Source organism: Octodon degus, unplaced genomic scaffold (assembly GCF_000260255.1).
Source record: "Octodon degus isolate 3935 unplaced genomic scaffold, OctDeg1.0 scaffold00297, whole genome shotgun sequence".
Classification (NCBI taxonomy): domain Eukaryota; kingdom Metazoa; phylum Chordata; class Mammalia; order Rodentia; family Octodontidae; genus Octodon; species Octodon degus.
The window spans coordinates 1,306,533-1,323,505 of record NW_004524873.1 but is presented as its reverse complement, the minus strand read 5'-3'; the positions used below and the strand labels follow the sequence as shown (position 1 = coordinate 1,323,505).

Genomic DNA, 16,973 nt, shown 5'->3' with positions numbered 1-16,973 from the left:
CTCAATTTATGTATCCACTTGAGGTTGATGAATGATATAGTTTGAGTCTCAAATGTTTCCCAAAGGCCCATGTGTTAAAGGCTTGGTCCCCAGCCCTACCTATGCACATTTGGGAGGTGATGGAAACTTTGAGAGATGGGGGCTATTGGAAATAAGTTAGGTTAGTGAGAGCATGCCCTTCAAGATAATTTTAGGACATTTCTTCTTCCTCATATTCCTGAGGCAGTGAACTTTGTATCACTGTTTTCTGCTGTGTTATGCTGCTTTGTTCGACGCCCAAAAGTAAATGAGTCAATCAGCCATGGACTGAAATCTCCAAAACTGTTCAAAAAAGCTTCTTTTTAAGTTGATTATCTCTTGTATTTTATTTTAGTAACAGAAAGCTAATAAATGAACCTTTCAAATATTATAATTTTTATTATTAAAGATAATGCTACTATGTCCTTATACATGTATCCTGTACACATGTATATGTCTCAGGAATATAAATTTAAGAAAAATTTCTGGATTATTGAATATACCTATCTTCATGTTTGTCCAATCAATGCTAAACTTTTCCAAGGTGATTGTGTGAATTTATACCCCAACACCATTGTTCGAGAGTTCTCAGTGTTCTGTATCTTCACAAACCCTTTATGATTTCATAATTTAAAATTACTTTTTCACGTCAGACAGGTAATGTGACCACATCGTAACAAGGTTTGAGGGAGGCATATCTCATGCATAAGGCATGAACCCCCAATCATCACGCTCATGAACCAAAGGATCACTTTTAAATTTTGAATATCTGGTAGTTGTCTAGTTATCTCTTGAAGAAGATTTTTATAAGCTATGATGGGAAACTTCTGCTTATTTTTCATCGGCCAGGTCTTAGTCATGCCACTGTCATAAAAGATTGAGGATATAGTATTTATTCTGGATAGTTTTATGCATAGTTACAGTTTGGAAATTCTATTAATATAAGAAGGACAGAACAGATATTTGTAATAATATAGTAATCTCTACCACATTAAGGATAATAATTTTATAAAGCTGAAATTTATCTAGCACTGAACTATGTACCACCCACTATTTAAAACGCTTTGCAACAACTTATATGCTAAATAAATTTATAGATATTATAAGCCCTGGCTTATAGATGAGAAAACTGGGGCACTGAGAATTTAAGTATCTTGTTCTAGATTGACTAGAAAATATGAGACAGAATTGCAAACCCAGCCAGTGTGACTTGAGAGCCCAAGCTCTTTAACAGCCCTTATACTCTAAAAGAAATATTTGCTTTTAGCCATAGAATTTGCCAATATTTTCTCTCTATTGATGACTATAAATTTCTAAAAATAGTTTTCTCTAATTATGTAGAAGAAATTTTACCACATCTACATTATTTGTATTTTTTCTGTTTCTGTGACAGTGTTTCTAAAATTTTATATATGAAGAGAATCTTAGAAGTTAGTTTTCCCTATTTTAATTTGCAGTTATTTGCAACATTGTTGTTTTGAACTTAAATGGAAATAAAACAAGTATGGACACACACTTGAAAATAAACTATGCTGAAGAGCCATAATGGAAGTGTACACACTCTTATTGTCCAGATCAGTTCTACACATTGTGGAAATCTCTTTTAGTAATAATGGATTCATTATTGTACACACATGCTATGCTCTTGAGGCCATAGTAATGATAGTTAATATTTATTGAAAATGTATTTTGTGCCATGAGCTATACTTGAGTCTGAGGATCAGGGTCAAAAATCAGAAAAATAAATCCTTGCCTTAAAGAAGCTCACAAATATGCATCTGAGGTTGCTTTTCTTTTTCATCCCTTCTGTTGCCAGCAGGATGTTTTAAAACAACTAACTGAGACCATCGTTTCTATGCCCAGACTCTCAGCGGTCAATAACCTATAGCATGAAATCTAGAATCTCTAATATAAAAGCTGCAGTCCTATTTTTATGTAACCCTTGACCCTTAGCCATTCTATAAATACAATCTTTCAGATTCTCCTCCCTCTAGTTTTTGTTCCTACTGTTTTATCTTGTACTCTTACCATGTGTTGAAACTTTATTTATCCTAAGATTCAGTTGAAATTTTGTTCCTCCCACTGATTCTCTTGGCAAGAATTAGTTGTTAATTGTTTGTCACTCCTACAGTTTTTGTCAGTGAACCACTGGGAGCAGTTTTCTTGCTTTAAATAATTATTTTGTTCCCTGCCTCACATATCAGGCTGCAATCTTCTTGAGATCATGGGCCATTAATCTTTTTACAGTAATGTGGCTATTGACCCAAAGCTTTTTAAAATATGTCTGTTTTAAGACAATACAAAGACTAGCTGTAGGAGATTGAAGCCCATTGTGATACTCTGACCAAAGAAAAAGAGACAAATACTCTGAATGACAAGGTCCCTCCTCCTTTCCCTCCCTATGAAAACCCTTTGGGCCCCTGGGCACTTTCACCCCAAAAGGGTTTGGTGACAAGAGTGCTTTCGTTCTTATTGATCCAGCTTTAAAAAAACACCTTCCTGGTATTAACACCTATCTCTTGATTTAATTGGTCTGTTGTGGTGAGTAGCCAGACTGGGCCAGAAACAACCAGAATGTGCAGAAAATCTGGATGTATGGAATGAAGTGTGTTGCACAAATGTGTTGCATAAGTAATTTATTGTTTTGTGGATGCTAATTTATGGGTGTAGCCTCCTGTACTATCTTTTGATCACTAAGGGACTGTTTTGCATCACTAGATCAAGAACAGACCTTTTAGCATGGCATATATTAAACTAGACAATTACTACTGAAAGAGAGCTGTAATAGGCAGAGACCACCACTTGAACAAAGGACAAGGGCACATCTGGACCTTACCTCTGAACCTGTTATTCATTGAAAGTATGGTATGTATTCTTCCCCTACCTCCTGACTCTCCCAAACAAGCGTATTGACTTAAAAACCCAGGTGCATCGTTAAAAGCAGGATACTCACCCTAGAATCTCTAAAAATGAACAAGATGAGAATGTAAACTTGTTATGGATCATCAGGGAGAGAGGACAGACAACCTTCCAAGCCTTTAATCTGTCATAGGCTGAAAACTTGATCTGTGTTTTCTTCTGAGACAATCAGGGACTTAAAAGCTTGTTTTGCTAAAACCAAAACACAATGTTTCTTCCCTTGGGCCTACAGAGGTCTAATGAGTAACTAAAAGCAGCATAAAGCTTGATATCTTTGCCCTCATTTTACATTTGTCTCCTTTATTACCTTAAAACTTAAAGCCAAGTCCTTGCTCAGCTCTGCATATAGACGTGTTAATCATTTAAGGAGTGTCTGTCTAAAAACTGGTCTTACAGGGTTGATTAACCCTAACTTTACGTAATTTATTTCACTCCTCTTCAAGGCCAAGGACACCTTTTACCTACTAAAATGGTCATCTTCAGTCATTCTCCTAAAACTGTAGTCATCTTAAATATCAGTGGAACCTCCATTAAACTGAAAACTGCCCCCAAGCAGGAGCAGTCATCTTGTGGAGAGGGATTACCCCCTTGTATAATAAAGATGACTTCCCTGGAACCACTTGCAAAACCAGAATTGAAATAATGATCAGCTAGACCCTAGTCCACCCCAGCAACCCATAAGAGCTTTCTCCTTCCCTTGGTTGTCAGGCCAGTCTGCTCTTCTCCATCAGAAATGTACTGTCTTCAGCTCCTCAAGCTGAAGTCCATTCCCAATTTGCTTCTATTTTCTAATTCTGCCTAATAAATCAACCTCTGCCTCTTAGTGATATGTCCTGAAAGTCTCTTCTGCAAGGATACATAAAGGACCTCCACAGGTCAAGTTGAGGTCCACCATCTCTTTAGAGGAAACTTAAGTGTAAGCCAGTGATTAATAGCATTAGTGTGTAAAGAACCCTGTGTAAATAGAGAAGAAAAACCTAACATTTTTCTGTTCGAGTAGTTAAGCTTTTTTCGAATATATGAACACAATTTTGTAGCCTATTGTAATGTGACATTTGTCTCTGTAAGCACTCTCACTTTCTATCACATGTTCAACCCCTCAATGTTTTTCTGATTATAAGACATAATCAGATCCAGACACTATGCTAGATCTTTTATGCACAGCAAAAAATTCACATTAAGCTAAGATTCTATTAAGTTAAAATTTTACCCATGTTTGGACATGACTATAACCTAGAAGAACCCATTGGCTAGAATAACCAAGTCACTATTTTTTTGTTGTTGTTTTTTAGGAAAATGCAAAGGCTAATTAAGATTTCTTTAAGCCTTTCATATTAAACCGTAAAACCTTTAATATTTTTTTGGAATAGTCAACATCATCCTTATAACACATGGGAAAACTGTTATTTCTCTTTTTCTTAATGTTATTTGAGATATCCTTGATTTCTTTTATGTCTTACATTGTAAAAATGGAGGAGATGGGGCATTGAGTTAAATTTGGGATGAAGGATAGTACATTAATAACAATTCCATATGTAGAACAATAATGGGGCTGGGGAGATAGCTCAGTAGAATAAGCACTTGCCTGGCAAGCGCAACGGCCTGAGTTTAATCCCCAGTTCCACCAGAAAAAAAGAAAGAAAGAGAATTTTACGGAAAACTTAGAATAAGCTTTCCCATAAGTCAAAGAATTTTATGAAAGAGCAATTCTCATGATGAGAATTGCTCTTTCATAAAATACAATCTTACGCCTAAGTATATAAATTAATTTAGGAAATAATGGCTGAGCACCTACTACATAATCAGCAAATACAACGTGTCCTTACAGGAGAAAAAGCAGAGAGTGGGACAGAGACAGAGAAAGAGAAGCATTAACATCAAACCGTATTGGCCAACTTGATTAAATAAGCTGTTCCATTGGTTTCTGACTTCCTGGTTTCTTTCACATACTCTGCATTCATACTTGCCATCACTTTCAGAGAAAATGTCAAAGCCACAAAATTAGGTTTGTTTTATCACAAATTAGGCCCTCAATGCCAATTGTTGACAATCATTTCCATTTATTTACTACAGAGGGAAAGAAGTCATCATTTACCAGCCATTTTCTAGGTGTGAGAAATAGTTTCAGCTAAGACAATGTATCTCTATTTATAAATATCACCTTAAATTTCAACCGTCATTTAGACTAGTGAGACTCAAGCAGAGGCAATTTTTAAGTACAGGCCAGTAGTTCTCAACTGGATGTTGTTTTGTTCTCCCTAGGGGACATTTGAACATTTCTGAAGACATTTTTGTTCATCCAAATTGGGGTGCTACTGGGAACTAATAGGTAGGTGCTAGAAATGCTACTTACCAGCCAGCATGAAGAGCACAGCCCCCACTATCCATACTGTCGCTCCGCCCAATTATCTGTCCCAGAACAACAGTGACAAGGTTGAGAAATCTTGATTTTAACTATTCTCATACAATTCTAGTCATATAAATCTACCCATTTCCTGCAGATGACTTCATCCTCTACTTGAATGGGAAATTAAGTTTATTCACTTTTTTTTTTTTTTTTTTAAATGTCCGGTAGTCTCTCTTGGCCTTTTCTTAGTGTCATCTTTCTGTGGATCAATATCCTCCTTTTTTCTAAGAATATTATTTTTTAATACTTATACTTTCCCTGTTCCTCCAATTACTTATATGACCAATAAAAATGAATTCTGTATTATAGGATAAACCAAATAAGACCAGGCAGGGTACATTCCCCTTGGATTCATTGTCTTAGTCCAACTTAACTCTTTCACAGGTTTTTCCCTCATGTACATTTCAATTCTGTCTCATGTAAAGATATAGCTCTTCTGCATCTAAATCTGCTTCATTATATTCCATACTAAAATATTCTCTAAAATGTTTATTTTGATCCTTCTACTTTTAAACATCCTTATTCACTATTAATCTGCTACCTCCTTTTTTGGGGGGAGGAAGGTACCAGGAATAAAACTCAGAACCTCACACTTGCCAGGTAGGTGCTACACCACTGAGCTAAATCCCCATGCTAATCTACTACCTTTTGCCTGAGCTATTCTTTCAGCCTCAAATTTAGTCTACATAGTGCTGTAGACTTAGAATATGACCAAACCTCTCATCAGAATCTTTCAGTAGTTAACCAATGCCTGTAACATGACAAGGCATACTATGTCATGTTTACACTGTGACATAGTAAACATCTTTAATTTGCAAGGGCCTGAACCTGGGACTTAAGTTAGTGTTAGTATTAGTATGCCAGAATGGCTAAATAACTTGAAAATGTACAGCCAGGGAGGAGCCAGAATACAAACCCAAGTCAACCTTATTCCAAAGTCCAGACCTCTGTGCTTTTACACAACTCTTCATTCCCTAAGCAAGCAGGTCAGTTTTTCAGCCTGGCCTTTAAAACTTTGTGATCTGGCTCCAAACTTTTTCCAGGTACCTCTGGCCTTTATCCAATTCATTCTTTTGCCATATTACTATTATTTGCTGTACATTCTCTTTTCTTTCTTTCCTTTCTTACCTCCCCTGCCCCCATGTAATACCCTCTGTCTACAAGACACTTTACAGATCTCTATGGCTCTGGTTCAATTTCCAAACCCACTGAAGTTTCCCAGATCAATTCTCTAATGTCTGATTGCTTCACTTACATTTTTCTGGTAGAGATTTTTTTTCACTTTCAAACATATATATGTTCTTTTTGCCCTTCCTCTATTTTTCTTTTAGAGCAGTAAATTTGTTATAAGACCAGTATTATTGTGTAGCAGTGTTGTTGTTGTTGTTGTTGTTGTTTTTGCTTTGCTTTGCTTTTTTTTTGAGACAGAGTCTTGCTATGCAGTGCAGGCTGGCTTTCAATGCACTCTGTAGCTCAGGCTGGCCTTGAACTTGCTGTGATCCTCCTGCCTCAACCTTCTAAGTGCTGGAATTACAGGTGTGTGCCATATGTTAACCTGGCAAAGAGTAGGAGTTCAATAAATGTTTGCCTGTTTTGTTTTTATCTTTATAACAACCCTCCAAGGAATTATTATATTTCATTGACAAGACCGGGTGTGTGGCACATGCCTGTAATCCCAGTGCTGGGGAGGCTGAAAACAGGAGGATCACTATGAGTCCTAGCTGCACAGCAAGACCCTGTACCAAATACATTAAAAAAAAAAAAGAAGAAACAGTATATATTTCATTAACAGCTAAGGAAAATGAAGCTCAGAGAAGTTAAATGCTCTGACCAAGAGCACAAGTTTTCAGGATGACTCAAACTCCAATCTGTGGCTTCAGAATTTTGCCTCCCCTATCCCATATAGCTGAGCTTTATACCTTGGTCTCAGTAGTTGTTGAGTAAATGTTGAATTAATGAGTAAGTGTATGTTAACAGCATACTTGTTCAGCTTGAGAAACATGGGTGATCTAATGTCTTAAGCTATCTATTGCTCAGGTCTAGGATGTGACTCACCCTCACACTATATTTATTGCCCCTTTATGGAGAAGGAAAACAAACCTTTCCATTCTAATAAAACATCTTACGCAATATTATGTTGAGGTCTGTATTATCCACTTAAGAACATATATACAACAATTTTTATGGTATTTAAAATCAGTAGATAATAGAAAAACGGAAGAAATTTTTTTCAGTTTTTGTTTTTCATTTTTATGTAGTTAAATTTATCATTTTCTTTTTTTTTTTCTACTGTAGAAAAATGTTTAGAAAAGCTACCTTTATCCCTAAGACTGTATAAATATTCAAATGTATTTCCTTCTGTTTTTATCACGTCATCCTTTATATTTAGAGACTCTAGGATTGTGTGTATGGGAGAGTAAAATTATTTATTTATGATTATAACAATGTTATTCTGAGTTTAGTGGTTTAATGAGTTATCCCAACACTAATTTCCACTTCTGATTTTAAATTACATCTTTATCATACACTCCCATATGCTAAATTCATATATATAAATATATATGAATATATATCACGTATAAATATATATATACATAAATTTTATTCTATTGGTGGTTTATTCCTGAGCTAATACCACTGATTTGATTATTAAAATATACTTCTGAATTTTTAAAAATTCCCTGGATATTCAATAATATTTCTCTTCTTTCTTTCTTTCTGTCTTTCATTTATTTTTTGAGAACAGGGGGCCTGGCCCTAGCTCAGTTCTTTAAGTGGCTACTTCCACAAAGCTGTCAGCCTCAGGTTGCTGGAGTTCGATCCCCACAACACTCCAGCCAGCCAAACCTGCCCTGAAGGTATTCGGAGAAAAAAAAAAAATCCTTATTTTTTGAGAACAGGTCTCACTATGTAGTTCAGGCCAGACTTGAACTCAATGTGTAGCCCAAGGTGGCCTTGAACTCATAGCAACAACCCTCCTGCTTCAACCTCCCAACTGCTGAAAATTACAAGTGAGTGCAACCTCCCCCTGCATTCTTAAAAGTAAACATAAGAAACATTTTGTCAAGACCCCGTACTTATTTTCCTAGGACTCTGATTGAGATGAAATAAAATTTGTAGGGGCTGGGGAGATGGCTCAGTGGAATAAGTGCTTCCCTGGCAAGTGCAAGGCCTGAGATCAATCCCCGGTTCTGCAAAAAAAAAAAAAAGAAAGAAAGAAAATTTGTAAATTAGTATGGATAATTGACACAGTTTAATGTAGAAAGTTTGCAAAATCAGAGAACACTATATGATTTCTGTTCAAGTCTTCTCTCGTTTCTCACAGTTTTACAATTTTCTCTGTATGCATATGTGTGTGTGTGTGCACTCACACACACACACACACACACACCACACATGCTTTGGAGCACATGTGCTAAAATCAAACTACATTGGTTCGAAACTCATCTTTGTCATTTATTAACTTTGTGACCTTGTTCCTTGACTTTTTATGTTCATGTCCTATAATATGACAGATGATAATAAAAGTGCCTGCTCAAGCTATGGTGATAACTAAATGAATTAATTTATGTAAAGTTTTTAATACAGTCTCTAGTACATAGAAAGTACCATGCAAATGCTATCTATCATACATGTATGAGTTCTATATTCATTTCATGCTTCATATGATTTTTTAAGGGTTTTTTTTTAAATGTTGCTTTAATAAATGAAATTTTTTCCTATTCTTACTGGTTGTCATTATATTAATTTGGATCATGGAGTATAGTCTCAGTAAACATTATACTTTGAGATTTCAGACTCTAGTGGATTCCTTATTTTTGTAAATTACTGCCATTTTCCATTGGTAGTTAAGAATTTTATGTTATTTTGAACTGAATGATGAAACAAAAAATGAGTGTCTGATATGTTGAAAGTTAAAGTAAGATCAGTGAAATAAAATTTGATCCATTGAAAATACTGAAGAAACAATCCTCATAAAACTGATGAAGCTGCCCAAAATGATGGAATTAACAGAATGTAAATATTTAAAGGGAAAATATAAAATTACAAGAATATTCAATGTTAAACCTATCAATAAAATGATTTTTATTAAATATGCTGTCTAAAATATAAATTATAAATTCACTAGAAATGTTAGAAAACCTAATCTGACCAACAATATAGAAGAAATGTGAATTTTTCTGAAGACACCAGGCCAAGATAGTTTTAAATATATATTCTATGAGAATTGTTAGTGATAATGTTATTTACAGAACTTTAAAAAAGATGGAAAATGTGACTCATTCCCTAAGGCTAACATAATCATGACACCAAATGAATGAGCAATAGAGCAAACCAATATAGGCCAATCATAATAACAAAAATAAATGCAAAGATCCTAAACGAAATATTAGCAAACAACATAATAGTGTTGTAAAGTTGAATATATGATCACCAGCTAGATTTTATTACAGAAATGCAAAGATAATCCATGTATTAGATGACTATCTTATGACTTGTAGTTATAAGCAAATCTTTAATTTTTTTTCATTTTTCTTCCTGATACAGTCTACTTGAAAGGCTACTTTAATCATCTCTGCCTCGAATACTTTCTACTTTCTTCATGCAGTTAGCAAACTCCTTTTTTAAAGACTTCAATCAAGTGCCTCTGTGTGATCACGTGTCACTTCTCTGACCTTTCTCCACTTGAGAGGCTAAGAAACTTACTACTCTTGTGTTCTTCCATGGCAACTTTTGTTTACTTCTATCACAATACTTATCACATTGTCTTGAAATTACTGTTGACTTGTTTGGTCCTTCTACCAAACTTGGAATTCTTTAAGATAGATTCAATTTATATCTGTTTTTGGATGTGTGGCATATGTTTGTTCTCAAAAAGTAGTTGAATGACTGAATGCCTTTTTGATCATTGTTCTTAATAGTAACTGTGCTTTTACTTGTACATTGTCATCAGTGTTTGAAGTAAAATTTAAACAGCATTTTCGTACATGAAATGTGAATAATTTATAGTACCTGGAGAGTTAAAGATAAAAATATTTGTAAGGCATTGGTTGGTTAAATATTCTTAATGAATCAGGCCTCATGCAGTATCAAGAAATGAAAGCCATTGCCATACTATTTCTATCTCTTAATAAAAGAATTGATTTCAATGAACTCAATTTTGAGTTTAACCATACTAGTGAATTCATTAAATAATACCTTAAAATTATTTTTTAAAATCTGCAAAATATTAGTATTAATGTTCAAGATGTTTTCATTTACATTTCCAAAGGAAAAAAAGTAGTGAAATTTAAAAATACTAATATGAGAAGGGCAATAACCAATTACAGATATAATGTTATCCACGGTGAGCCAGTGTAGGCGTTAACCAGAAGCTAGCACAGTAAGAATCACGCTAGACCTTAAACAGAAAGAAAATCCTGTCACATGCTACCACATGGATAGAACTTGAGGAAAATTACACTAAATAATCAGTCACAAAAAGACAAATACTATATGATTTTGCTTAAATGAGGTATCTAAAGTAGTTACTTCATTGAACCATACAGTAGAATAGTTGATTATGAGGACTTGGAGAAAAGGAAACAGGAGTTTATCTGTTTGTGTGTAGAGCTTCAGATTTGCATGATGGAAAAGTTCTGGAGATTTGCTTGTCAGCAGTGTGAACACTTCTGAACTGTACACTTGAAAGCAGTTAACATGGCAATATTTTGTTGTGTTTTTTTCTTAACACAGTAAAATAAAAACACCATTGGAAGGGGAAAAAATGACATTGGAAATCATGACCTAAGTGACAGTAAATTCTGAGAAGAAGCATTTTGATTTAAAAACAACAAAAATATTTCAGATATAAAATTAATGCTATCAGTAAAGTACTTATGCATTGTATTGTGTGGGGTAAAGTCCAGTGTTCCTTGTCCTTCACAGTCCCACCAGCACTTGTGAGTACATGTTTTCTTGATAATAGCCTTTTATTCTGGGGTGAGGTGGAATCTCAGTGTTGTTTTAATTTGCATTTCTCAAATGACCAGTGATGCTGAACATTTTTCATATATGTATTTTCCTTTTGTACTTCTTCATCTGAGAAACATGTGTATTCATCCTAGATGTCCATTTTTGGATCAGGTCTTTGAATTTGGATGATCTGGTTTTTTTTCAGTTCTTTATGTGTTCTGGATATTAGTCCTTTGTCCGAAGAACAATTGGAATACATTTTTTCCCACTCTGGGGGTTGGCTTTTGCACTCTGTGGGTAGTTTCTTTTGCTGTGCAAAAGCTTTTTTTTTTTTGGTGGAACTGGGGATTGAACTCAGACCCTTGCATTTGCCAGGAAGGCACTTATTCTACTGAGCCATCTCCCTGGCCCCCAAGCTTTTTGATAAGATGAGATCTCAAATGTTGGATGGGCTATAGGAGAAAGGAACACTTCATTGTTGGTGAGAGTGTATGCTGATGCAACTACTGTGGATATTCTTTTGAAAAACTAGCATTAGCAGTCCCATTTGACCCAGCTATTCTCTGGTTATCTTCTCAGAATTAAAAACACTAATCACAGCAATAATGTGCCCCCCTGTATATAGCAGCACAGCTTGTAATAGCTAAATCTTGGAAGCAACCCAAATGCCGATCAGCCAATGAATGGATAAAAAGATGTGTTTTTTTTTTTAATGAAGCATTACTTCATAATGATAAAACAGATATTTATTAATAAATAGATGGACCTTGAGACCATAATCAAAAGTGAAATAAATTGGTCACACATGTGTATCTCATTATTTCTCTTGTGTGAGAAACTAAAAATGTAAATAAGAACATAAATGTAAAATAAATATTATAAAATAGGAATAAGCTGTTCAGAAGGAAAAAGGAAATAGGGGGAAAAAGGGGAAAGGAAGGAAGGGAAACAAAACGGAGAAAGAAGGATAAAATGAAACCCAAATTTTGTGAACATGGAGGGGAAGGGAGTTTGAAAAGAGAGGATGGGAATGGGAAAAACAGAGGCATCAAGATATATCATGTAGAGATACAAATTCCCTATAATGAAAGTGGTCATTATGTATACCTAAATATTACCAACAAACTTAAATAAAATGAAAAAAAGCGCAGTGTTGGCAAAGCATGCTTGAATAGAACCTTGATACTTTCTCAATCATCTCATGAGGCTACCCATAGAGAACAGAGTCCACTGGGGAGTGCTTTGAAGGCAGTCTCTAGTTCCTTAATTAGAAAAGAGTAGAAAACAAAGGAATGCAAATAAGCTCATGAGGAGGTCTTCTATCTTTTTTATTTACTTAGTTTTTGCACTTCAATAAAAATTTGAGGAAGCATACCATCAAGATGCAAATTAAAGAGTAAGTCTGTGTTAATTAAATGAGAACACTTATAATAAAGATAGTTGCCACAACATCTTTCTCTAAAATTTTAGGTATCAAAGTATTAAGGGAAAATATTGTATTCTAAATGAGCCATTCTGAGGAGTATCCTCTTTAGTCTAGTTTCATGTTTCCACATAGGACCTTGGCTAAAATAATAATTCTTCCTAATACTTTAGGGCCTTCTCTCTACTTCTCCTTCACCTCTAAGGGGAGTGCTTACCTGATTAGCACATTTAGGAGAAAAAATGGACAGGGCATAGCAGTTTCTAGGCTCTCTGTAGAGATCAATCGTATTTTTCTTTAAAAAAAAAATTTATTGTATACTAATTCTTTTAAGGATAGTTTGAAATGTACTAGTTCTTTAAATTTTGTTTTAAAATTTTGATTAACATGAAATCATTGTGTATATTAATAGAGTACAGTGTGACATTTCAACACATGCACACAGCACGCACTGATCAAGTCAGTACACTTAACATTTCCCTCTTATCATTTCCTTATGTCTGCAGACTTTGAGCTCCTCTATTCTAGTTCTTCATTAAATAGATAATAGGCTCTCCTGAACTTTCATCAACCTACTGCAGTATGGCGCGTTAGAACTTGTTTCTTCTGTGTTTTGGTACTCCTTATCTAACATCCCTATTTTCTGTTGCTCACCTACCTTTGTTCCCCTAGTAATCACAATTGTACATTTGGAAAAATCCTGTATTATTTGTCTTTCTGTGTCTGCCTTATTTCACTTAACATAATGTCTTCCAGCTTCATAAATCTTGCAGAAAATGACAAGATTTTATTCTGAATGGCTGAATAATGTTGTATTGTGTATATATCCTGCATTTTTTAATCCATTAATCTGTCAATTGCTAGCTAGGTTGATTTCCTACCTTACCTATTGTAAGTGGTGCTTAAATAAACACAGGAATGTATGTATCTCCTTGGTACAATGATTTCATTTCTTTTGAATATAATACTTAAGGTAGGATTGTTGAATCATATATTAGATCTATTTTTAGTTTTTAAAGAACCTTAATAGTTTCCATAATAGCATTTTAATTTATACTCCCACTAAAATGTATGAGTTTCATTTTCCTATGTCCTCACAAGCATTTCTTGTTGTCTTTTTTGAAAATGAGCATTCTGACTGGAATAAGATGATATAGCCTACTGGTTTTGATTTAAATTTTCCTGATGACTAATGATATTTAGAATTTTTAATATTATATATTTTCTATTTATATTTCTTCTTTTGAAAAATGTCTGTTCAGATCATTTGCTCATTTTTAATTAGATTTTGCTAAGTTTCTGGAATTCTTTATATATCCTGGAATTCCTTATATATCCATTCATATATAAAGGTGCTGAGTCCCTGGTCAGATGGATACCTTGTAAATTATTTTCCATCATGCTATAGGTTGTCTTTTTACTTTATTGATGGTTTCCCTTGCTGTGTAGTTTCTCTTAGTATAATCTAATCCAATTTGTCTATTTTAGTTTTGTTGTCTGTACTTTTATGGTCATAAACAAAGAAATCATTGACTATATGTCTTTTTTTAATGTATTTAGTACAGGGTATCACTATGCAACTTGGACTGGTAGGGATCCTCCTGTTTTCAGCCTCCCCAGCCCTGGGATTACAGTTGTGTGACACCACGCCCAGACTTGGTCACTGTCAGTGTGCCTGGCGAAAGGGCTGGGTGGCTTGTGGTGCTGGGGATCAAACCCTATTCCCTGCACTTGCTTAAGCAGGTGCTTAGTCCACTTAGCTATCTCTGGTTATATGTCTTGAAGTGTTTCTTTTTTTCTTTTTTTTTCCCCATAATTTTATTGATAAACAAATAGCAATGAGACAGTTTCAAATCAAATTGGTAGGACAGTTTCTTGAAGTGTTTCTTTTGGGTTTTTTCCCTAGTAGTTTTAGATTTTCAGATCTTACATTTAAGTTTTTGGTCCATTTTTTTAATTAAAAAATTTATTCTACTATATATGCAGATAATTTGGATAATTTTACTGCTAATTACTGCTGGTCTTTTGAAAGGAACAATGCTTAAATTTTTTCTTATTATTCTTATTTTATTTCTTTTTAATTTCTTATAACTTTTTTGGTATTTTTTGTTTGGTTTGTTTTAAACCAATTTTGAACGACTATATCTAATAGCCTAAACAACTAATTTGAAGATAACATCATGCAATACAGCAACCATTGTTGAATTCCTATTACTTTGTCTAGTGAATTTTTTTTCCAAATGTATACATTAATAAGTATTAGGTATATAAACAAGTAGGTAGAGAAGCTGACCAAGATACATAAATTAGAATATCCATGTATCCATCTAAATTTTCTATATTTCTCTTTTTTCTTTTTGTAGAATACTTATTGAGATTATTTAATATACAACTTTTGCTATGTCATTTTGGAAGTCCTTCATTATAAAGATAATTCTTCTGTTTGATGATAAACAGCAGCCACAATCATCATTCTGGACCTCCTTGTTGGATAAACTCCATTTCCTCTTGAGATACCAGTTTCTTTCTGTCCTTCTGAGGTAGCGTTTTTATTATTTCTGCAGTGTCCCTTGGACCTAGATGCACCAGCAAGTCCATGATTTACATCCTGTAGAATGCTGTGAAATTCCAGAAGAATAATATAGAAGTATGGAGATGAGACAAAAGTCTAATGTCCCGAGGGAGCAGGGAGCAATAAACAGAGCCCGAGGAGAGCTGTGGTCTCACTTGTAAATTCCGGAAAGCTGAGATTTAAGGCTGCAGGTAGCAGCTTCTCCTGCTGGCACCCTGTTTGCTGTCTCCTCCGTTGCTTGGGATATTAATGGCGAGCGTGTGAACTTAGAGTTAGGTAAATGCTCAAGTCAATTGAGAGAATAGTTTGTGTTCACCAAAGTAATTATGCACATTCCTTAGCCTGCCTTTAGCCCTCAATAAATGTGAGATGCTTCTGTAGCTCTGGGCTCACTTCAAGAGAGACTAATCTCAGTGACACCTCTGAAGCTATATTCATCCGGTCTTCTCAACGTTTCTTTCAGCACCGGCTCATAACATACAACAAGTGAGATGGGATTCCTGTAGATCTCAAAGCTTCTGATACACTGGGTTTAGGATTTTCTCTTCTCTCAGGGAACCTTATTAATCATGTATGTGTCTTGACTGCCTGGATGACCCGATTGGCAGATGCCATCATGACTCCAGGAGGGGGCAGATTCCAGGGTGTGAGCAAGCTGTGGCAGCTGTTTAGTGAAATTTTGCATTATTTCTGTTACTGTTTTTCTTACTACTATGTTGTAGTCTTAAAAAATAATATATATAATAAATAAATAAAATTTAAAAAATTATTCCACAAAAGATCCATTGCCATCTCCCTCCAACCCTCCAAATACTCTCTGTTGTTTGAACACACTTATCCCATTCCATCCTGCCACTTTTTGAAGCAGTTCTGGAAATCGCTTTCAAGAATGTCTTTGATGGGCCAGGGAGATAGCTCAGTAGAATAAGCACTTTCCTGGCAAGCGCAAGGGCCTGAGTTCAATCCCCAGTTCCACCAAAAAAAAGAGAATGTCTTTGGTTACTGTCACAGCTGTCCAGATGTCTTGAATTTATTCAAAATGTTTAGCTTTCTGGGTCATTTTTACTTTGGGGAAAAGCCAGAAGTCACATCATGCCAGATGTAGTTAGTAAGGTAGATGAAGACACATTTTGAGTTAATTTTTATACAGGGCAAAAGATAGGGATCAAGTTTCAGTCTTCTTCATATGGCTTTTCAGTTTTCCCAGGACCATTTATTGAAGTGGCAGTCCTTTCTCTAATATACATTTTGATGCCTTTATTGGGAATCAGTTGGCTGTAGATAACTTTGTAGGCTTATTTCTGCAGTCTCTGTTCTGTTCCACTGGCCTATGTATCTGTTTTCATACCACTACTGATAGGGCAAGAGAGACTCCATTTTCTTTCTGTGACTCCATTTTAACACAAATCACTTACGTTCACTTAAATTGTAAATTAATTGAAAACTCCCTGACCCTCTGCCCTGTAGTTAACCATAAAACCTACTGAGGAAAACAAGGCCATAAAAAAAGGAACACACAGAGCAGCTTTGGAAGTAGGGTAAACATCAAACCACAATATCCTGTGGCCCGCAGGTGGCCTACAGTGCCTGGAGAATGTAAGAAATTAAACTTTGTAGCAATTGTGTGGCAATTCTGCAACATTCCTGTGAGTGTGGAAATGCGGTTGCTACAGATACCA

General features: G+C 35.0%; 1 non-coding gene and 1 pseudogene across 1 annotated transcript; both read right to left on the bottom strand.

Moving 5' to 3' along the window:
* Window positions 1–665: 665 nt before the first annotated feature.
* LOC111814358 lies at window positions 666–767 on the bottom strand. Its single transcript, XR_002819365.1, has one exon. It is a non-coding gene; the product is annotated as a small nucleolar RNA U13 (small nucleolar RNA).
* Window positions 768–15,191: 14,424 nt separating this feature from the next.
* Window positions 15,192–15,909, bottom strand: LOC101566420 (annotated as a pseudogene).
* Between the last annotated feature and the right edge of the window lie 1,064 nt (window positions 15,910–16,973).